Raw genomic sequence first — 24022 nt, 5'->3', positions numbered from 1 at the left:
ATAAATCTTTTAGTAAAGTTGCTTCCGTGAGGTTGTTCATCCATAGCATCTATATATAACTTGACTCGTTTGATAATAAAAACTATAGTGTCCCAAATGTTAAAATCATAACAGTTCATTTAATGCACAAACGTCAAGAAATTGCGTCGATATCAGTTGGGTTAATCTCAGATGTCAGAACCTGAAGTCTGTAGTCAGGGATCACATCCAGTTGACCAGAGACTCGTTACCTGTCCACAACGGATTTGAGTGTGTTTGCTACTACTACAATTACTGCTACTGGGACTGTAATTATGCTCATGAAGATGATGAGAAATATGAGAATAAAGAATTCATGAAAACGTCTTTAAATTCTGTGACTAAATTGAAAAGTCTTACAAAATTAATTGAAGGGTAACAGGTCCCATGTACAAGATCATTTAGAAGTGATATGTGTAACAAGATTTGATAAAGTCTCAGAGGAGACTTTCTGGGAGTATACGAGATACCTTTGATTGGTATATAATGGGAATAAAAGTAATAACGAGACCTGTAAATATAATAAAAATCAGCTTTTAATTATAGACTTTATTTGGTGTGGATAAAATTTTAATATTGAGCCCGGCAGGACTCGAACCTGCAATCTCCTGATCCGTAGTCAGGCGCCTTATCCAATTTGGCCACGGGCCCTTGTCATGAATGTTTGTTAGAGAGTATATTGGTGTGCTTTTGGTAATACTTCTACGACTATGACTATGGTAAGACTTGCTATTGCTTTACTGTCATGTTTGAGTATCGCTGCATGCGGGTTACAGCGGGATTGCAGCATATCCTTTCAGCGCTGATATCAAGCGTCAAATTTGAATCCAAATAACTCGTATGTAAACATAAATGTGGAAAGATAATATATTTCTGAAGCTCTGAAACGAACCAAAGAAATCTTGTCCCACTTATCACGGTGAATTTTCGAAACTGCAATCTCTGGTCAATTACTGAACAGGTTATATTTATCCGATGTGTTTAACAGTTGTCAGAATTAGGATCTAAGTTTGTTGTGTGCCTTTATGCTCCAATTGCCTTGGCACTAAATATCCTACTTTTGTTGTGGTGCCCTCAAGTACAAAACGAATCTAAATCAAAACCTTAATAATCTAACCGAATTGTTTTAAAAGTGACGGTAACGTTAACTCCTTGCTACTAATCCAATTCACGACATATCCAAATAGAAATTATGTTTTGAGGAAAATATATTGTTCTAGTGGGTCAAGAGGGATTCGAACCTGCCGTCTCCCTATCCGATGTCTGTCGCCTTATCCAATTTGGCCACGGGCCCTTCACATACAGACTATTTCTTAGGTTGGTTCGTGAATGTTACGGTTGGTACAACACTGCTTCTACTACCACTACTTAAACTGATACCACGACGACTACCAATGGAGTTATATTGCTAGTACGATGGACATAATAACGATTACGTCTACATATGCTACTAGTGTTTCTGCTGCTACTACCAACATTATGGCTGCTGTTAAAATTACGTATAAACCACTACCTATAATGGTAACGATTCTTCCTGCTGCTGCTGATTAAATCATTGTAAAGATACGAAAATGACCCGTTAAAATATTGGGCGAGAAAAATGATTGCTGTGTGAATTTTTGTGATGTACATGGAAGTTCGACTACGTAGTAGGTAATTGTTTTACTTATGGAATGCTAGATATAAATATACAATGTTTTGTACGAACAAAATTTAATCTGTAGGAATAAAAACATATCTTCGTATTGCATCGAATCAAAGCTGCAATCTACGGATTGAAACCGCGGATCTAATTTCTCATTATCTTGCTCACATGTGCACTTATTCATGTTTGGATTGAGATGATTTTACTATCGCCACTTCTGCAAGTGCACTGCTTTTGCGGATGATGATAATTCGCATGGTGATGGCAATGGTACAGTCATGAAGGGTCAGAATTTGCATGACTAAATCAGATTCGTTACCATGACATGGATGGATTAAAGGTTACTTAGACGAAAGAAATGGCAATGACAACGATCCTATGGAAGATTCGATTTTATGATCAAAAGCAAAGAAAGAGTTGACTATGTCTCTTTTCAAAATTTAAAAGTCTAATTTGTTCTCATTATTGGCACGTTTTATGTCAATAGAGATATTTATCTGTATGTTGATGCTGAGAATCAAAGAATTTTAATACGCAGTGGAAAAGATTTAACAAACGAGCCCGGCAGGACTCGAACCTGCAGTCTCCTGATCCGAAGTCAGGCGCCTTATCCAATTTGGCCACGGGCCCTTCACGAAAACACTTATTGGTTTATAGGTTAGTGTGGGTTCATTTCCTTGTTGTAGTTGTTGTACAAACCATTCTCCAAAATACATGGTTTGATGGAATAACCCTTATTAAAGCTACCAATACGGCTACAGTTGATAACGAAATGATGAAAATCGTAGTTGCGGGTCTGAAACAGATTTGACAACTACAAATGGCTAGATCAGATGTTATGTGACAAGTTTATCTATTTAAATTTATAACTAACTTGGATAATTTATGTTTCCCAAACTGATGCTTTCTTTTTACGCATTACGGAATTGCAGACTGCCTGCAAAATTTACTAACCCTTGAAATTGATGAACTTGTCGTGAAAAACTAAGCATCTCGGAAATTATATATTAGACAAGGGAAGTGCTCCAATAAGGATGGGCATTTTTACATTTTGTAAAGATTCGTATTTGCATTTGTATTATTTTTACGAACAATTCTGCTTAGTGTAATTAAGATCTAGAGATATAGTGGATAGACCTTAGGATGTCATGGAAATAAAGTAATGAGAATACGTGTATGAAACTAACGTATTGCTCTGAACAAAGAGACTTGACCTCCGAGTTGCATGTCGTATGCAAAAGATCGACTATTGGATAGAACATCTATATCAGTGGGATACTGAGCGGCGATGATGCCGAGTGCAGTTATGATAAAAGCTTTTTGCTACATCTAATGTGAACTATGTTTATCTGTGCACAAGTGTAAAGTAGTCGTATTATTCCAAAAATATTATCTTAAGAGATTTCAATTCATTTGTAGATTGTTAGATAATATCTTTATATCTTCGATTTTCATATGCTGGAATAAATAGATCTACATAACATGCTGGACTGGACTCAAAGCTGCAATCTACTGATCCATCTTCAGGCACCTTGTTCAAATCAAGCATATTATTCAAATTGGGCCCGGACCAAGGATGCTTCCAGCACGTCGTGTGTATCTGCTTATGTGATTTACAAGGATCAGTCCTGTTCAATGTTACTATGATCAAGAAATCAGTCGGGGTGTTTTGTTGTTTGTGTAGGGCTTATCCTTAAGTGACAATTCTAACCTGTTTATAGAAAGTGCTAGATAAATCTTTTAGTAAAGTTGCTTCCGTGAGGTTGTTCATCCATAGCATCTATATATAACTTGACTCGTTTGATAATAAAAACTATAGTGTCCCAAATGTTAAAATCATAACAGTTCATTTAATGCACAAACGTCAAGAAATTGCGTCGATATCAGTTGGGTTAATCTCAGATGTCAGAACCTGAAGTCTGTAGTCAGGGATCACATCCAGTTGACCAGAGACTCGTTACCTGTCCACAACGGATTTGAGTGTGTTTGCTACTACTACAATTACTGCTACTGGGACTGTAATTATGCTCATGAAGATGATGAGAAATATGAGAATAAAGAATTCATGAAAACGTCTTTAAATTCTGTGACTAAATTGAAAAGTCTTACAAAATTAATTGAAGGGTAACAGGTCCCATGTACAAGATCATTTAGAAGTGATATGTGTAACAAGATTTGATAAAGTCTCAGAGGAGACTTTCTGGGAGTATACGAGATACCTTTGATTGGTATATAATGGGAATAAAAGTAATAACGAGACCTGTAAATATAATAAAAATCAGCTTTTAATTATAGACTTTATTTGGTGTGGATAAAATTTTAATATTGAGCCCGGCAGGACTCGAACCTGCAATCTCCTGATCCGTAGTCAGGCGCCTTATCCAATTTGGCCACGGGCCCTTGTCATGAATGTTTGTTAGAGAGTATATTGGTGTGCTTTTGGTAATACTTCTACGACTATGACTATGGTAAGACTTGCTATTGCTTTACTGTCATGTTTGAGTATCGCTGCATGCGGGTTACAGCGGGATTGCAGCATATCCTTTCAGCGCTGATATCAAGCGTCAAATTTGAATCCAAATAACTCGTATGTAAACATAAATGTGGAAAGATAATATATTTCTGAAGCTCTGAAACGAACCAAAGAAATCTTGTCCCACTTATCACGGTGAATTTTCGAAACTGCAATCTCTGGTCAATTACTGAACAGGTTATATTTATCCGATGTGTTTAACAGTTGTCAGAATTAGGATCTAAGTTTGTTGTGTGCCTTTATGCTCCAATTGCCTTGGCACTAAATATCCTACTTTTGTTGTGGTGCCCTCAAGTACAAAACGAATCTAAATCAAAACCTTAATAATCTAACCGAATTGTTTTAAAAGTGACGGTAACGTTAACTCCTTGCTACTAATCCAATTCACGACATATCCAAATAGAAATTATGTTTTGAGGAAAATATATTGTTCTAGTGGGTTAAGAGGGATTCGAACCTGCCGTCTCCCTATCCGATGTCTGTCGCCTTATCCAATTTGGCCACGGGCCCTTCACATACAGACTATTTCTTAGGTTGGTTCGTGAATGTTACGGTTGGTACAACACTGCTTCTACTACCACTACTTAAACTGATACCACGACGACTACCAATGGAGTTATATTGCTAGTACGATGGACATAATAACGATTACGTCTACATATGCTACTAGTGTTTCTGCTGCTACTACCAACATTATGGCTGCTGTTAAAATTACGTATAAACCACTACCTATAATGGTAACGATTCTTCCTGCTGCTGCTGATTAAATCATTGTAAAGATACGAAAATGACCCGTTAAAATATTGGGCGAGAAAAATGATTGCTGTGTGAATTTTTGTGATGTACATGGAAGTTCGACTACGTAGTAGGTAATTGTTTTACTTATGGAATGCTAGATATAAATATACAATGTTTTGTACGAACAAAATTTAATCTGTAGGAATAAAAACATATCTTCGCATTGCATCGAATCAAAGCTGCAATCTACGGATTGAAACCGCGGATCTAATTTCTCATTATCTTGCTCACATGTGCACTTATTCATGTTTGGATTGAGATGATTTTACTATCGCCACTTCTGCAAGTGCACTGCTTTTGCGGATGATGATAATTCGCATGGTGATGGCAATGGTACAGTCATGAAGGGTCAGAATTTGCATGACTAAATCAGATTCGTTACCATGAGATGGATGGATTAAAGGTTACTTAGACGAAAGAAATGGCAATGACAACGATCCTATGGAAGATTCGATTTTATGATCAAAAGCAAAGAAAGAGTTGACTATGTCTCTTTTCAAAATTTAAAAGTCTAATTTGTTCTCATTATTGGCACGTTTTATGTCAATAGAGATATTTATCTGTATGTTGATGCTGAGAATCAAAGAATTTTAATACGCAGTGGAAAAGATTTAACAAACGAGCCCGGCAGGACTCGAACCTGCAGTCTCCTGATCCGAAGTCAGGCGCCTTATCCAATTTGGCCACGGGCCCTTCACGAAAACACTTATTGGTTTATAGGTTAGTGTGGGTTCATTTCCTTGTTGTAGTTGTTGTACAAACCATTCTCCAAAATACATGGTTTGATGGAATAACCCTTATTAAAGCTACCAATACGGCTACAGTTGATAACGAAATGATGAAAATCGTAGTTGCGGGTCTGAAACAGATTTGACAACTACAAATGGCTAGATCAGATGTTATGTGACAAGTTTATCTATTTAAATTTATAACTAACTTGGATAATTTATGTTTCCCAAACTGATGCTTTCTTTTTACGCATTACGGAATTGCAGACTGCCTGCAAAATTTACTAACCCTTGAAATTGATGAACTTGTCGTGAAAAACTAAGCATCTCGGAAATTATATATTAGACAAGGGAAGTGCTCCAATAAGGATGGGCATTTTTACATTTTGTAAAGATTCGTATTTGCATTTGTATTATTTTTACGAACAATTCTGCTTAGTGTAATTAAGATCTAGAGATATAGTGGATAGACCTTAGGATGTCATGGAAATAAAGTAATGAGAATACGTGTATGAAACTAACGTATTGCTCTGAACAAAGAGACTTGACCTCCGAGTTGCATGTCGTATGCAAAAGATCGACTATTGGATAGAACATCTATATCAGTGGGATACTGAGCGGCGATGATGCCGAGTGCAGTTATGATAAAAGCTTTTTGCTACATCTAATGTGAACTATGTTTATCTGTGCACAAGTGTAAAGTAGTCGTATTATTCCAAAAATATTATCTTAAGAGATTTCAATTCATTTGTAGATTGTTAGATAATATCTTTATATCTTCGATTTTCATATGCTGGAATAAATAGATCTACATAACATGCTGGACTGGACTCAAAGCTGCAATCTACTGATCCATCTTCAGGCACCTTGTTCAAATCAAGCATATTATTCAAATTGGGCCCGGACCAAGGATGCTTCCAGCACGTCGTGTGTATCTGCTTATGTGATTTACAAGGATCAGTCCTGTTCAATGTTACTATGATCAAGAAATCAGTCGGGGTGTTTTGTTGTTTGTGTAGGGCTTATCCTTAAGTGACAATTCTAACCTGTTTATAGAAAGTGCTAGATAAATCTTTTAGTAAAGTTGCTTCCGTGAGGTTGTTCATCCATAGCATCTATATATAACTTGACTCGTTTGATAATAAAAACTATAGTGTCCCAAATGTTAAAATCATAACAGTTCATTTAATGCACAAACGTCAAGAAATTGCGTCGATATCAGTTGGGTTAATCTCAGATGTCAGAACCTGAAGTCTGTAGTCAGGGATCACATCCAGTTGACCAGAGACTCGTTACCTGTCCACAACGGATTTGAGTGTGTTTGCTACTACTACAATTACTGCTACTGGGACTGTAATTATGCTCATGAAGATGATGAGAAATATGAGAATAAAGAATTCATGAAAACGTCTTTAAATTCTGTGACTAAATTGAAAAGTCTTACAAAATTAATTGAAGGGTAACAGGTCCCATGTACAAGATCATTTAGAAGTGATATGTGTAACAAGATTTGATAAAGTCTCAGAGGAGACTTTCTGGGAGTATACGAGATACCTTTGATTGGTATATAATGGGAATAAAAGTAATAACGAGACCTGTAAATATAATAAAAATCAGCTTTTAATTATAGACTTTATTTGGTGTGGATAAAATTTTAATATTGAGCCCGGCAGGACTCGAACCTGCAATCTCCTGATCCGTAGTCAGGCGCCTTATCCAATTTGGCCACGGGCCCTTGTCATGAATGTTTGTTAGAGAGTATATTGGTGTGCTTTTGGTAATACTTCTACGACTATGACTATGGTAAGACTTGCTATTGCTTTACTGTCATGTTTGAGTATCGCTGCATGCGGGTTACAGCGGGATTGCAGCATATCCTTTCAGCGCTGATATCAAGCGTCAAATTTGAATCCAAATAACTCGTATGTAAACATAAATGTGGAAAGATAATATATTTCTGAAGCTCTGAAACGAACCAAAGAAATCTTGTCCCACTTATCACGGTGAATTTTCGAAACTGCAATCTCTGGTCAATTACTGAACAGGTTATATTTATCCGATGTGTTTAACAGTTGTCAGAATTAGGATCTAAGTTTGTTGTGTGCCTTTATGCTCCAATTGCCTTGGCACTAAATATCCTACTTTTGTTGTGGTGCCCTCAAGTACAAAACGAATCTAAATCAAAACCTTAATAATCTAACCGAATTGTTTTAAAAGTGACGGTAACGTTAACTCCTTGCTACTAATCCAATTCACGACATATCCAAATAGAAATTATGTTTTGAGGAAAATATATTGTTCTAGTGGGTTAAGAGGGATTCGAACCTGCCGTCTCCCTATCCGATGTCTGTCGCCTTATCCAATTTGGCCACGGGCCCTTCACATACAGACTATTTCTTAGGTTGGTTCGTGAATGTTACGGTTGGTACAACACTGCTTCTACTACCACTACTTAAACTGATACCACGACGACTACCAATGGAGTTATATTGCTAGTACGATGGACATAATAACGATTACGTCTACATATGCTACTAGTGTTTCTGCTGCTACTACCAACATTATGGCTGCTGTTAAAATTACGTATAAACCACTACCTATAATGGTAACGATTCTTCCTGCTGCTGCTGATTAAATCATTGTAAAGATACGAAAATGACCCGTTAAAATATTGGGCGAGAAAAATGATTGCTGTGTGAATTTTTGTGATGTACATGGAAGTTCGACTACGTAGTAGGTAATTGTTTTACTTATGGAATGCTAGATATAAATATACAATGTTTTGTACGAACAAAATTTAATCTGTAGGAATAAAAACATATCTTCGCATTGCATCGAATCAAAGCTGCAATCTACGGATTGAAACCGCGGATCTAATTTCTCATTATCTTGCTCACATGTGCACTTATTCATGTTTGGATTGAGATGATTTTACTATCGCCACTTCTGCAAGTGCACTGCTTTTGCGGATGATGATAATTCGCATGGTGATGGCAATGGTACAGTCATGAAGGGTCAGAATTTGCATGACTAAATCAGATTCGTTACCATGAGATGGATGGATTAAAAGTTACTTAGACGAAAGAAATGGCAATGACAACGATCCTATGGAAGATTCGATTTTATGATCAAAAGCAAAGAAAGAGTTGACTATGTCTCTTTTCAAAATTTAAAAGTCTAATTTGTTCTCATTATTGGCACGTTTTATGTCAATAGAGATATTTATCTGTATGTTGATGCTGAGAATCAAAGAATTTTAATACGCAGTGGAAAAGATTTAACAACCGAGCCCGGCAGGACTCGAACCTGCAGTCTCCTGATCCGAAGTCAGGCGCCTTATCCAATTTGGCCACGGGCCCTTCACGAAAACACTTATTGGTTTATAGGTTAGTGTGGGTTCATTTCCTTGTTGTAGTTGTTGTACAAACCATTCTCCAAAATACATGGTTTGATGGAATAACCCTTGTTAAAGCTACCAATACGGCTACAGTTGATAACGAAATGATGAAAATCGTAGTTGCGGGTCTGAAACAGATTTGACAACTACAAATGGCTAGATCAGATGTTATGTGACAAGTTTATCTATTTAAATTTATAACTAACTTGGATAATTTATGTTTCCCAAACTGATGCTTTCTTTTTACGCATTACGGAATTGCAGACTGCCTGCAAGATTTACTAACCCTTGAAATTGATGAACTTGTCGTGAAAAACTAAGCATCTCGGAAATTATATATTAGACAAGGGAAGTGCTCCAATAAGGATGGGCATTTTTACATTTTGTAAAGATTCGTATTTGCATTTGTATTATTTTTACGAACAATTCTGCTTAGTGTAATTAAGATCTAGAGATATAGTGGATAGACCTTAGGATGTCATGGAAATAAAGTAATGAGAATACGTGTATGAAACTAACGTATTGCTCTGAACAAAGAGACTTGACCTCCGAGTTGCATGTCGTATGCAAAAGATCGACTATTGGATAGAACATCTATATCAGTGGGATACTGAGCGGCGATGATGCCGAGTGCAGTTATGATAAAAGCTTTTTGCTACATCTAATGTGAACTATGTTTATCTGTGCACAAGTGTAAAGTAGTCGTATTATTCCAAAAATATTATCTTAAGAGATTTCAATTCATTTATAGATTGTTAGATAATATCTTTATATCTTCGATTTTCATATGCTGGAATAAATAGATCTACATAACATGCTGGACTGGACTCAAAGCTGCAATCTACTGATCCATCTTCAGGCACCTTGTTCAAATCAAGCATATTATTCAAATTGGGCCCGGACCAAGGATGCTTCCAGCACGTCGTGTGTATCTGCTTATGTGATTTACAAGGATCAGTCCTGTTCAATGTTACTATGATCAAGAAATCAGTCGGGGTGTTTTGTTGTTTGTGTAGGGCTTATCCTTAAGTGACAATTCTAACCTGTTTATAGAAAGTGCTAGATAAATCTTTTAGTAAAGTTGCTTCCGTGAGGTTGTTCATCCATAGCATCTATATATAACTTGACTCGTTTGATAATAAAAACTATAGTGTCCCAAATGTTAAAATCATAACAGTTCATTTAATGCACAAACGTCAAGAAATTGCGTCGATATCAGTTGGGTTAATCTCAGATGTCAGAACCTGAAGTCTGTAGTCAGGGATCACATCCAGTTGACCAGAGACTCGTTACCTGTCCACAACGGATTTGAGTGTGTTTGCTACTACTACAATTACTGCTACTGGGACTGTAATTATGCTCATGAAGATGATGAGAAATATGAGAATAAAGAATTCATGAAAACGTCTTTAAATTCTGTGACTAAATTGAAAAGTCTTACAAAATTAATTGAAGGGTAACAGGTCCCATGTACAAGATCATTTAGAAGTGATATGTGTAACAAGATTTGATAAAGTCTCAGAGGAGACTTTCTGGGAGTATACGAGATACCTTTGATTGGTATATAATGGGAATAAAAGTAATAACGAGACCTGTAAATATAATAAAAATCAGCTTTTAATTATAGACTTTATTTGGTGTGGATAAAATTTTAATATTGAGCCCGGCAGGACTCGAACCTGCAATCTCCTGATCCGTAGTCAGGCGCCTTATCCAATTTGGCCACGGGCCCTTGTCATGAATGTTTGTTAGTATATTGGTGTGCTTTTGGTAATACTTCTACGACTATGACTATGGTAAGACTTGCTATTGCTTTACTGTCATGTTTGAGTATCGCTGCATGCGGGTTACAGCGGGATTGCAGCATATCCTTTCAGCGCTGATATCAAGCGTCAAATTTGAATCCAAATAACTCGTATGTAAACATAAATGTGGAAAGATAATATATTTCTGAAGCTCTGAAACGAACCAAAGAAATCTTGTCCCACTTATCACGGTGAATTTTCGAAACTGCAATCTCTGGTCAATTACTGAACAGGTTATATTTATCCGATGTGTTTAACAGTTGTCAGAATTAGGATCTAAGTTTGTTGTGTGCCTTTATGCTCCAATTGCCTTGGCACTAAATATCCTACTTTTGTTGTGGTGCCCTCAAGTACAAAACGAATCTAAATCAAAACCTTAATAATCTAACCGAATTGTTTTAAAAGTGACGGTAACGTTAACTCCTTGCTACTAATCCAATTCACGACATATCCAAATAGAAATTATGTTTTGAGGAAAATATATTGTTCTAGTGGGTTAAGAGGGATTCGAACCTGCCGTCTCCCTATCCGATGTCTGTCGCCTTATCCAATTTGGCCACGGGCCCTTCACATACAGACTATTTCTTAGGTTGGTTCGTGAATGTTACGGTTGGTACAACACTGCTTCTACTACCACTACTTAAACTGATACCACGACGACTACCAATGGAGTTATATTGCTAGTACGATGGACATAATAACGATTACGTCTACATATGCTACTAGTGTTTCTGCTGCTACTACCAACATTATGGCTGCTGTTAAAATTACGTATAAACCACTACCTATAATGGTAACGATTCTTCCTGCTGCTGCTGATTAAATCATTGTAAAGATACGAAAATGACCCGTTAAAATATTGGGCGAGAAAAATGATTGCTGTGTGAATTTTTGTGATGTACATGGAAGTTCGACTACGTAGTAGGTAATTGTTTTACTTATGGAATGCTAGATATAAATATACAATGTTTTGTACGAACAAAATTTAATCTGTAGGAATAAAAACATATCTTCGCATTGCATCGAATCAAAGCTGCAATCTACGGATTGAAACCGCGGATCTAATTTCTCATTATCTTGCTCACATGTGCACTTATTCATGTTTGGATTGAGATGATTTTACTATCGCCACTTCTGCAAGTGCACTGCTTTTGCGGATGATGATAATTCGCATGGTGATGGCAATGGTACAGTCATGAAGGGTCAGAATTTGCATGACTAAATCAGATTCGTTACCATGAGATGGATGGATTAAAAGTTACTTAGACGAAAGAAATGGCAATGACAACGATCCTATGGAAGATTCGATTTTATGATCAAAAGCAAAGAAAGAGTTGACTATGTCTCTTTTCAAAATTTAAAAGTCTAATTTGTTCTCATTATTGGCACGTTTTATGTCAATAGAGATATTTATCTGTATGTTGATGCTGAGAATCAAAGAATTTTAATACGCAGTGGAAAAGATTTAACAACCGAGCCCGGCAGGACTCGAACCTGCAGTCTCCTGATCCGAAGTCAGGCGCCTTATCCAATTTGGCCACGGGCCCTTCACGAAAACACTTATTGGTTTATAGGTTAGTGTGGGTTCATTTCCTTGTTGTAGTTGTTGTACAAACCATTCTCCAAAATACATGGTTTGATGGAATAACCCTTGTTAAAGCTACCAATACGGCTACAGTTGATAACGAAATGATGAAAATCGTAGTTGCGGGTCTGAAACAGATTTGACAACTACAAATGGCTAGATCAGATGTTATGTGACAAGTTTATCTATTTAAATTTATAACTAACTTGGATAATTTATGTTTCCCAAACTGATGCTTTCTTTTTACGCATTACGGAATTGCAGACTGCCTGCAAGATTTACTAACCCTTGAAATTGATGAACTTGTCGTGAAAAACTAAGCATCTCGGAAATTATATATTAGACAAGGGAAGTGCTCCAATAAGGATGGGCATTTTTACATTTTGTAAAGATTCGTATTTGCATTTGTATTATTTTTACGAACAATTCTGCTTAGTGTAATTAAGATCTAGAGATATAGTGGATAGACCTTAGGATGTCATGGAAATAAAGTAATGAGAATACGTGTATGAAACTAACGTATTGCTCTGAACAAAGAGACTTGACCTCCGAGTTGCATGTCGTATGCAAAAGATCGACTATTGGATAGAACATCTATATCAGTGGGATACTGAGCGGCGATGATGCCGAGTGCAGTTATGATAAAAGCTTTTTGCTACATCTAATGTGAACTATGTTTATCTGTGCACAAGTGTAAAGTAGTCGTATTATTCCAAAAATATTATCTTAAGAGATTTCAATTCATTTATAGATTGTTAGATAATATCTTTATATCTTCGATTTTCATATGCTGGAATAAATAGATCTACATAACATGCTGGACTGGACTCAAAGCTGCAATCTACTGATCCATCTTCAGGCACCTTGTTCAAATCAAGCATATTATTCAAATTGGGCCCGGACCAAGGATGCTTCCAGCACGTCGTGTGTATCTGCTTATGTGATTTACAAGGATCAGTCCTGTTCAATGTTACTATGATCAAGAAATCAGTCGGGGTGTTTTGTTGTTTGTGTAGGGCTTATCCTTAAGTGACAATTCTAACCTGTTTATAGAAAGTGCTAGATAAATCTTTTAGTAAAGTTGCTTCCGTGAGGTTGTTCATCCATAGCATCTATATATAACTTGACTCGTTTGATAATAAAAACTATAGTGTCCCAAATGTTAAAATCATAACAGTTCATTTAATGCACAAACGTCAAGAAATTGCGTCGATATCAGTTGGGTTAATCTCAGATGTCAGAACCTGAAGTCTGTAGTCAGGGATCACATCCAGTTGACCAGAGACTCGTTACCTGTCCACAACGGATTTGAGTGTGTTTGCTACTACTACAATTACTGCTACTGGGACTGTAATTATGCTCATGAAGATGATGAGAAATATGAGAATAAAGAATTCATGAAAACGTCTTTAAATTCTGTGACTAAATTGAAAAGTCTTACAAAATTAATTGAAGGGTAACAGGTCCCATGTACAAGATCATTTAGAAGTGATATGTGTAACAAGATTTGATAAAGTCTCAGAGGAGACTTTCTGGGAGTATACGAGATACCTTTGATTGGTATATAATGGGAATAAAAGTAATAACGAGACCTGTAAATATAATAAAAATCAGCTTTTAATTATAGACTTTATTTGGTGTGGATAAAATTTTAATATTGAGCCCGGCAGGACTCGAACCTGCAATCTCCTGATCCGTAGTCAGGCGCCTTATCCAATTTGGCCACGGGCCCTTGTCATGAATGTTTGTTAGAGAGTATATTGGTGTGCTTTTGGTAATACTTCTACGACTATGACTATGGTAAGACTTGCTATTGCTTTACTGTCATGTTTGAGTATCGCTGCATGCGGGTTACAGCGGGATTGCAGCATATCCTTTCAGCGCTGATATCAAGCGTCAAATTTGAATCCAAATAACTCGTATGTAAACATAAATGTGGAAAGATAATATATTTCTGAAGCTCTGAAACGAACCAAAGAAATCTTGTCCCACTTATCACGGTGAATTTTCGAAACTGCAATCTCTGGTCAATTACTGAACAGGTTATATTTATCCGATGTGTTTAACAGTTGTCAGAATTAGGATCTAAGTTTGTTGTGTGCCTTTATGCTCCAATTGCCTTGGCACTAAATATCCTACTTTTGTTGTGGTGCCCTCAAGTACAAAACGAATCTAAATCAAAACCTTAATAATCTAACCGAATTGTTTTAAAAGTGACGGTAACGTTAACTCCTTGCTACTAATCCAATTCACGACATATCCAAATAGAAATTATGTTTTGAGGAAAATATATTGTTCTAGTGGGTCAAGAGGGATTCGAACCTGCCGTCTCCCTATCCGATGTCTGTCGCCTTATCCAATTTGGCCACGGGCCCTTCACATACAGACTATTTCTTAGGTTGGTTCGTGAATGTTACGGTTGGTACAACACTGCTTCTACTACCACTACTTAAACTGATACCACGACGACTACCAATGGAGTTATATTGCTAGTACGATGGACATAATAACGATTACGTCTACATATGCTACTAGTGTTTCTGCTGCTACTACCAACATTATGGCTGCTGTTAAAATTACGTATAAACCACTACCTATAATGGTAACGATTCTTCCTGCTGCTGCTGATTAAATCATTGTAAAGATACGAAAATGACCCGTTAAAATATTGGGCGAGAAAAATGATTGCTGTGTGAATTTTTGTGATGTACATGGAAGTTCGACTACGTAGTAGGTAATTGTTTTACTTATGGAATGCTAGATATAAATATACAATGTTTTGTACGAACAAAATTTAATCTGTAGGAATAAAAACATATCTTCGTATTGCATCGAATCAAAGCTGCAATCTACGGATTGAAACCGCGGATCTAATTTCTCATTATCTTGCTCACATGTGCACTTATTCATGTTTGGATTGAGATGATTTTACTATCGCCACTTCTGCAAGTGCACTGCTTTTGCGGATGATGATAATTCGCATGGTGATGGCAATGGTACAGTCATGAAGGGTCAGAATTTGCATGACTAAATCAGATTCGTTACCATGAGATGGATGGATTAAAGGTTACTTAGACGAAAGAAATGGCAATGACAACGATCCTATGGAAGATTCGATTTTATGATCAAAAGCAAAGAAAGAGTTGACTATGTCTCTTTTCAAAATTTAAAAGTCTAATTTGTTCTCATTATTGGCACGTTTTATGTCAATAGAGATATTTATCTGTATGTTGATGCTGAGAATCAAAGAATTTTAATACGCAGTGGAAAAGATTTAACAAACGAGCCCGGCAGGACTCGAACCTGCAGTCTCCTGATCCGAAGTCAGGCGCCTTATCCAATTTGGCCACGGGCCCTTCACGAAAACACTTATTGGTTTATAGGTTAGTGTGGGTTCATTTCCTTGTTGTAGTTGTTGTACAAACCATTCTCCAAAATACATGCTTTGATGGAATAACCCTTATTAAAGCTACCAATACGGCTACAGTTGATAACGAAATGATGAAAATCGTAGTTGCGGGTCTGAAACAGATTTGACAACTACAAATGGCTAGATCAGATGTTATGTGACAAGTTTATCTATTTAAATTTATAACTAACTTGGATAATTTATGTTTCCCAAACTGATGCTTTCTTTTTACGCATTACGGAATTGCAGACTGCCTGCAAGATTTACTAACCCTTGAAATTGATGAACTTGTCGTGAAAAACTAAGCATCTCGGAAATTATATATTAGACAAGGGAAGTGCTCCAATAAGGATGGGCATTTTTACATTTTGTAAAGATTCGTATTTGCATTTGTATTATTTTTACGAACAATTCTGCTTAGTGTAATTAAGATCTAGAGATATAGTGGATAGACCTTAGGATGTCATGGAAATAAAGTAATGAGAATACGTGTATGAAACTAACGTATTGCTCTGAACAAAGAGACTTGACCTCCGAGTTGCATGTCGTATGCAAAAGATCGACTATTGGATAGAACATCTATATCAGTGGGATACTGAGCGGCGATGATGCCGAGTGCAGTTATGATAAAAGCTTTTTGCTACATCTAATGTGAACTATGTTTATCTGTGCACAAGTGTAAAGTAGTCGTATTATTCCAAAAATATTATCTTAAGAGATTTCAATTCATTTGTAGATTGTTAGATAATATCTTTATATCTTCGATTTTCATATGCTGGAATAAATAGATCTACATAACATGCTGGACTGGACTCAAAGCTGCAATCTACTGATCCATCTTCAGGCACCTTGTTCAAATCAAGCATATTATTCAAATTGGGCCCGGACCAAGGATGCTTCCAGCACGTCGTGTGTATCTGCTTATGTGATTTACAAGGATCAGTCCTGTTCAATGTTACTATGATCAAGAAATCAGTCGGGGTGTTTTGTTGTTTGTGTAGGGCTTATCCTTAAGTGACAATTCTAACCTGTTTATAGAAAGTGCTAGATAAATCTTTTAGTAAAGTTGCTTCCGTGAGGTTGTTCATCCATAGCATCTATATATAACTTGACTCGTTTGATAATAAAAACTATAGTGTCCCAAATGTTAAAATCATAACAGTTCATTTAATGCACAAACGTCAAGAAATTGCGTCGATATCAGTTGGGTTAATCTCAGATGTCAGAACCTGAAGTCTGTAGTCAGGGATCACATCCAGTTGACCAGAGACTCGTTACCTGTCCACAACGGATTTGAGTGTGTTTGCTACTACTACAATTACTGCTACTGGGACTGTAATTATGCTCATGAAGATGATGAGAAATATGAGAATAAAGAATTCATGAAAACGTCTTTAAATTCTGTGACTAAATTGAAAAGTCTTACAAAATTAATTGAAGGGTAACAGGTCCCATGTACAAGATCATTTAGAAGTGATATGTGTAACAAGATTTGATAAAGTCTCAGAGGAGACTTTCTGGGAGTATACGAGATACCTTTGATTGGTATATAATGGGAATAAAAGTAATAACGAGACCTGTAAATATAATAAAAATCAGCTTTTAATTATAGACTTTATTTGGTGTGGATAAAATTTTAATATTGAGCCCGGCAGGACTCGAACCTGCAATCTCCTGATCCGTAGTCAGGCGCCTTATCCAATTTGGCCACGGGCCCTTGTCATGAATGTTTGTTAGAGAGTATATTGGTGTGCTTTTGGTAATACTTCTACGACTATGACTATGGTAAGACTTGCTATTGCTTTACTGTCATGTTTGAGTATCGCTGCATGCGGGTTACAGCGGGATTGCAGCATATCCTTTCAGCGCTGATATCAAGCGTCAAATTTGAATCCAAATAACTCGTATGTAAACATAAATGTGGAAAGATAATATATTTCTGAAGCTCTGAAACGAACCAAAGAAATCTTGTCCCACTTATCACGGTGAATTTTCGAAACTGCAATCTCTGGTCAATTACTGAACAGGTTATATTTATCCGATGTGTTTAACAGTTGTCAGAATTAGGATCTAAGTTTGTTGTGTGCCTTTATGCTCCAATTGCCTTGGCACTAAATATCCTACTTTTGTTGTGGTGCCCTCAAGTACAAAACGAATCTAAATCAAAACCTTAATAATCTAACCGAATTGTTTTAAAAGTGACGGTAACGTTAACTCCTTGCTACTAATCCAATTCACGACATATCCAAATAGAAATTATGTTTTGAGGAAAATATATTGTTCTAGTGGGTCAAGAGGGATTCGAACCTGCCGTCTCCCTATCCGATGTCTGTCGCCTTATCCAATTTGGCCACGGGCCCTTCACATACAGACTATTTCTTAGGTTGGTTCGTGAATGTTACGGTTGGTACAACACTGCTTCTACTACCACTACTTAAACTGATACCACGACGACTACCAATGGAGTTATATTGCTAGTACGATGGACATAATAACGATTACGTCTACATATGCTACTAGTGTTTCTGCTGCTACTACCAACATTATGGCTGCTGTTAAAATTACGTATAAACCACTACCTATAATGGTAACGATTCTTCCTGCTGCTGCTGATTAAATCATTGTAAAGATACGAAAATGACCCGTTAAAATATTGGGCGAGAAAAATGATTGCTGTGTGAATTTTTGTGATGTACATGGAAGTTCGACTACGTAGTAGGTAATTGTTTTACTTATGGAATGCTAGATATAAATATACAATGTTTTGTACGAACAAAATTTAATCTGTAGGAATAAAAACATATCTTCGTATTGCATCGAATCAAAGCTGCAATCTACGGATTGAAACCGCGGATCTAATTTCTCATTATCTTGCTCACATGTGCACTTATTCATGTTTGGATTGAGATGATTTTACTATCGCCACTTCTGCAAGTGCACTGCTTTTGCGGATGATGATAATTCGCATGGTGATGGCAATGGTACAGTCATGAAGGGTCAGAATTTGCATGACTAAATCAGATTCGTTACCATGAGATGGATGGATTAAAGGTTACTTAGACGAAAGAAATGGCAATGACAACGATCCTATGGAAGATTCGATTTTATGATCAAAAGCAAAGAAAGAGTTGACTATGTCTCTTTTCAAAATTTAAAAGTCTAATTTGTTCTCATTATTGGCACGTTTTATGTCAATAGAGATATTTATCTGTATGTTGATGCTGAGAATCAAAGAATTTTAATACGCAGTGGAAAAGATTTAACAAACGAGCCCGGCAGGACTCGAACCTGCAGTCTCCTGATCCGAAGTCAGGCGCCTTATCCAATTTGGCCACGGGCCCTTCACGAAAACACTTATTGGTTTATAGGTTAGTGTGGGTTCATTTCCTTGTTGTAGTTGTTGTACAAACCATTCTCCAAAATACATGGTTTGATGGAATAACCCTTGTTAAAGCTACCAATACGGCTACAGTTGATAACGAAATGATGAAAATCGTAGTTGCGGGTCTGAAACAGATTTGACAACTACAAATGGCTAGATCAGATGTTATGTGACAAGTTTATCTATTTAAATTTATAACTAACTTGGATAATTTATGTTTCCCAAACTGATGCTTTCTTTTTACGCATTACGGAATTGCAGACTGCCTGCAAGATTTACTAACCCTTGAAATTGATGAACTTGTCGTGAAAAACTAAGCATCTCGGAAATTATATATTAGACAAGGGAAGTGCTCCAATAAGGATGGGCATTTTTACATTTTGTAAAGATTCGTATTTGCATTTGTATTATTTTTACGAACAATTCTGCTTAGTGTAATTAAGATCTAGAGATATAGTGGATAGACCTTAGGATGTCATGGAAATAAAGTAATGAGAATACGTGTATGAAACTAACGTATTGCTCTGAACAAAGAGACTTGACCTCCGAGTTGCATGTCGTATGCAAAAGATCGACTATTGGATAGAACATCTATATCAGTGGGATACTGAGCGGCGATGATGCCGAGTGCAGTTATGATAAAAGCTTTTTGCTACATCTAATGTGAACTATGTTTATCTGTGCACAAGTGTAAAGTAGTCGTATTATTCCAAAAATATTATCTTAAGAGATTTCAATTCATTTGTAGATTGTTAGATAATATCTTTATATCTTCGATTTTCATATGCTGGAATAAATAGATCTACATAACATGCTGGACTGGACTCAAAGCTGCAATCTACTGATCCATCTTCAGGCACCTTGTTCAAATCAAGCATATTATTCAAATTGGGCCCGGACCAAGGATGCTTCCAGCACGTCGTGTGTATCTGCTTATGTGATTTACAACGATCAGTCCTGTTCAATGTTACTATGATCAAGAAATCAGTCGGGGTGTTTTGTTGTTTGTGTAGGGCTTATCCTTAAGTGACAATTCTAACCTGTTTATAGAAAGTGCTAGATAAATCTTTTAGTAAAGTTGCTTCCGTGAGGTTGTTCATCCATAGCATCTATATATAACTTGACTCGTTTGATAATAAAAACTATAGTGTCCCAAATGTTAAAATCATAACAGTTCATTTAATGCACAAACGTCAAGAAATTGCGTCGATATCAGTTGGGTTAATCTCAGATGTCAGAACCTGAAGTCTGTAGTCAGGGATCACATCCAGTTGACCAGAGACTCGTTACCTGTCCACAACGGATTTGAGTGTGTTTGCTACTACTACAATTACTGCTACTGGGACTGTAATTATGCTCATCAAGATGATGAGAAATATGAGAATAAAGAATTCATGAAAACGTCTTTAAATTCTGTGACTAAATTGAAAAGTCTTACAAAATTAATTGAAGGGTAACAGGTCCCATGTACAAGATCATTTAGAAGTGATATGTGTAACAAGATTTGATAAAGTATCAGAGGAGACTTTTTGGGAGTATACGAGATACCTTTGATTGGTATATAATGGGAATAAAAGTAATAACGAGACCTGTAAATATAATAAAAATCAGCTTTTAATTATAGACTTTATTTGGTGTGGATAAAATTTTAATATTGAGCCCGGCAGGACTCGAACCCGCAATCTCCTGATCCGAAGTCAGGCGCCTTATCCAATTTGGCCACGGGCCCTTGTCATGAATGTTTGTTAGAGAGTATATTGGTGTGCTTTTGGTAATACTTCTACGACTATGACTATGGTAAGACTTGCTATTGCTTTACTGTCATGTTTGAGTATCGCTGCATGCGGTTACAGCGGGATTGCAGCAAGCAGCAGGGAAGTTGTACAGACCAGGTGGCTCAGATAAATTTAAGCCTCCCACACAAACTTTCTCCGTAGAAGCCTCAGATTTCAAAAATAAAGCCTCCTACGAAAAATAATCCGCAAAATCTCCACCCAAAGTGCATTTTCGGACATAAAAAAAAAGGCAGCTTTTTTGGGGGGGGTATTGTAAAATTTGTTTGCCATAATGAATTATGGTGGGCTGCGGATGCTAATTTTATTTCACAATAAAACAATATCATTGAAAATAAGATGAGTCGGAAAACTAGTACAGTTGGAGAACCTCATTCTGCCAGATTAGCGCGAGAGCAATTAGCGGCATTAAAGAAGTTCATTCCGACGAAGCGATTATTTAAGAAAAATGTTCGTGGTTACGAAGATATGCAACATGGAATTTCAGAAACTTCGGCAAAATGGTTGAAGCCAGTGACCGGAACAATTGAACAGGTTGTGTATGGTGACGAAAAAGATCCAGATACCAGAAAAAGTGGAATTTTTCGCGCGTTGAGAAGTATTGAGGATCAATCACGAACATTACCAGAGCGATTAGCAATAGCAGCAGCAGCACAACAACTTGCAATTGCTGCTGGAGGAAAACCTGGAGATGGAAAACCTGTGGTAGGAAAACCTATGATGATAAAAGGAAAATATAATATTGATAATTTAAGAGAAAATTTCACCGATGAGGGATGGGATATAATATCACGGCCACTTTATGAAATGTATCCTAATATAGATCATTTTGCTCAACTTGTGGAAAATATGTTCGAGGATCGAAGGGAATTTTTGACTGAAATAGGAAAAAAAAGATATGGAACTCGTGAAGTTTGGTACGATTTACTATACAAAATTTACACAGAAACAACAACAATAAAAAAGATAGAAGATAGGCTTTACGTAAGATATGTAGCTGCAGCAAGAGCAACACAAAAGTATAATAAGGAGCAGAAGGAAGAAAGAAAACAACTGGAGAAAGAAAGAAAACAACAGGAGAAAGAAAGAAAACAACAGGAGAAGAAGGAAAAAACTAAAAAACGAGGGAGAAAAGAAACACCACAGGAAGATATTCAACCACAGGAATTAGGAGCTAGACCAAAGGAAGATATTCCACCTCAGAAAAAAGAAAGAAAATCGAAAAAGAAAAAAGATCAGAGTGATGAACCTCATAAAGATGATGATTCGCTTATAATTGATCCTAATTTATCTGCTAGAAATTATTTGGATGAAAATAAGTTGTATTTAATCAGAAACTATGATTCAATAGTTGAAATGGCTGCAGATGATTCTCCGGAAAATAAAAGATTCTTTTTGCGAAAAGATATTGATGCTAATAAAGTTAAAACAGTTGATTGGTATGCGATGATGTATTTTGGTGCTTTAGGAAAACCAATAAGATATTCTGATGAAGATTTTGAGAAATTTACAGAGGATATTTATAAACAGAGAGTAAAGTTATCACAAGGAAATGCAAGAGCATCAATTTCAGCAACACCTGAAAAATATTATAATCCCACAGAGGAACTTATTTCTAAATTAACATACCCCAAACTCGAAACATCATCTGAAGAAATTTCTGCTTTATTACAACCTCTTCCTCCTCGTCCCCCTTCCCTTTCATTACCTACAGGTAAGGAAATTTTGCCACCTAAAAGTAAAAGTTCATCACCTAAAAGTAAAAGTTCATCACCTAAAAGTAAAAGTTCGTCACCTAAAAGTAAAAGTAAAAGTTCGTCACCTAAAGATGAAAGTTCTGATTCATCCTCCTTTGATATTCGCCACCCCATTGAATTTCCTGAAATACGTGAAAAGTTTTATCCTCACACAGAACGCCCCTGGTGGAAAGACCCACCTCCGGAACCAACAGCTTCAAACTACAGGGGGCCCACTGAGAAATATTTATTTTACGATCCTGAGGGTAAAAAACTAGAAAGACACCCGGCTGGGACTCCCCCATCTCCACCAGAAGTATATTCGCCACGGACGTCGTCGGGGACATCACCAGGGTCACCATCAGAGGAGAAGAAATCTTCAACGCCGTCAGACGATTTATTTTACGTAACGCCATTGGAATCTCCAGAACAAAAAAAAACAGGAAGCGGATATTCAGTTTGTCCCGATAGTGTTGTCAATGATGTATCTCGCCTTGAAGTATTAATCGGAGGAAAGCGAGCAGGAAATAATTCTCGTGAGATAGTCAACGAAGCATCAGATATTTGTCAGCGATTATTCCGTGGTGGTATCATCGATTCTCACATTTATAAAGAGTTTGTCGATGAACTCATCGATTAAATCAACACAATTGAAATAATATGATTATTCATAAACATCAACGCAGACCTAATCAGGTCCGCATAGTAAACTCTCGATTGCCAGTATACAAATATATTCACGGTAATGGATTTGGCGATATCATTGGAAGTCTTGTCACGCGAGTAATACCTAAAATTGGACCAATGGTAAAACAACTAGGATTGAAAGCGATAGGAAAGATAGGTGAGACTGCTGTTTCTGGTATCGGTAATTTGGCCAGTAAAGGCTTCAACGCTATCAAAAATAAAATATTAAGTTTAGTACGTAAAAAGCAACCTGTTAAATTACCTAGCACCAGAGAAATGCCACCCGAAGTTAGTAAGGTCATAAATGATGCGGCAAATAAAAAAATAAATGATCTAGCACAGGAAGCTGCTATAACAAATCTAGCGCAGGAAGTTGCTAATATAAATCCAGCACAGAATGTTGCTAATACAAATTTAGCAAATACAAGTTTTGTTTCAGGTAGTGGTCTTCGTTTTAGACGATATTATTAGTAATAAATGTTCGCACAAGTGTCAAATGAAGTATT

At 36.6% G+C, this 24022-nt stretch overlaps 13 non-coding genes across 13 annotated transcripts; all 13 read right to left on the bottom strand.

The window, feature by feature from the left end:
* Positions 1–595: 595 nt before the first annotated feature.
* Positions 596–669, bottom strand: Trnar-acg (transfer RNA arginine (anticodon ACG)). Its single transcript has one exon. It is a non-coding gene; the product is annotated as a tRNA-Arg (tRNA).
* A 1550-nt stretch (positions 670–2219) lies between these two features.
* Trnar-ucg (transfer RNA arginine (anticodon UCG)) lies at positions 2220–2293 on the bottom strand. The gene has a single exon. It is a non-coding gene; the product is annotated as a tRNA-Arg (tRNA).
* Positions 2294–3989: 1696 nt separating this feature from the next.
* On the bottom strand, positions 3990–4063 carry Trnar-acg (transfer RNA arginine (anticodon ACG)). The gene has a single exon. It is a non-coding gene; the product is annotated as a tRNA-Arg (tRNA).
* A 1550-nt stretch (positions 4064–5613) lies between these two features.
* Positions 5614–5687, bottom strand: Trnar-ucg (transfer RNA arginine (anticodon UCG)). Its single transcript has one exon. It is a non-coding gene; the product is annotated as a tRNA-Arg (tRNA).
* Positions 5688–7383: 1696 nt separating this feature from the next.
* Trnar-acg (transfer RNA arginine (anticodon ACG)) lies at positions 7384–7457 on the bottom strand. The gene has a single exon. It is a non-coding gene; the product is annotated as a tRNA-Arg (tRNA).
* Positions 7458–9007: 1550 nt separating this feature from the next.
* Positions 9008–9081, bottom strand: Trnar-ucg (transfer RNA arginine (anticodon UCG)). The gene has a single exon. It is a non-coding gene; the product is annotated as a tRNA-Arg (tRNA).
* A 1696-nt stretch (positions 9082–10777) lies between these two features.
* Trnar-acg (transfer RNA arginine (anticodon ACG)) lies at positions 10778–10851 on the bottom strand. The gene has a single exon. It is a non-coding gene; the product is annotated as a tRNA-Arg (tRNA).
* A 1546-nt stretch (positions 10852–12397) lies between these two features.
* Positions 12398–12471, bottom strand: Trnar-ucg (transfer RNA arginine (anticodon UCG)). The gene has a single exon. It is a non-coding gene; the product is annotated as a tRNA-Arg (tRNA).
* Positions 12472–14167: 1696 nt separating this feature from the next.
* On the bottom strand, positions 14168–14241 carry Trnar-acg (transfer RNA arginine (anticodon ACG)). Its single transcript has one exon. It is a non-coding gene; the product is annotated as a tRNA-Arg (tRNA).
* A 1550-nt stretch (positions 14242–15791) lies between these two features.
* Trnar-ucg (transfer RNA arginine (anticodon UCG)) lies at positions 15792–15865 on the bottom strand. Its single transcript has one exon. It is a non-coding gene; the product is annotated as a tRNA-Arg (tRNA).
* Positions 15866–17561: 1696 nt separating this feature from the next.
* Trnar-acg (transfer RNA arginine (anticodon ACG)) lies at positions 17562–17635 on the bottom strand. The gene has a single exon. It is a non-coding gene; the product is annotated as a tRNA-Arg (tRNA).
* Positions 17636–19185: 1550 nt separating this feature from the next.
* Trnar-ucg (transfer RNA arginine (anticodon UCG)) lies at positions 19186–19259 on the bottom strand. Its single transcript has one exon. It is a non-coding gene; the product is annotated as a tRNA-Arg (tRNA).
* A 1696-nt stretch (positions 19260–20955) lies between these two features.
* On the bottom strand, positions 20956–21029 carry Trnar-ucg (transfer RNA arginine (anticodon UCG)). Its single transcript has one exon. It is a non-coding gene; the product is annotated as a tRNA-Arg (tRNA).
* Between the last annotated feature and the right edge of the window lie 2993 nt (positions 21030–24022).

The sequence above is a fragment of the Sinohyriopsis cumingii genome, chromosome 10 (assembly GCF_028554795.1).
Source record: "Sinohyriopsis cumingii isolate HCF-2022 chromosome 10, ASM2855479v2, whole genome shotgun sequence".
Lineage (NCBI taxonomy): Eukaryota > Metazoa > Mollusca > Bivalvia > Unionida > Unionidae > Sinohyriopsis > Sinohyriopsis cumingii.
The sequence above is the reverse complement of the archived record's forward strand: the minus strand, read 5'-3'. Positions and strand labels throughout refer to the sequence as shown.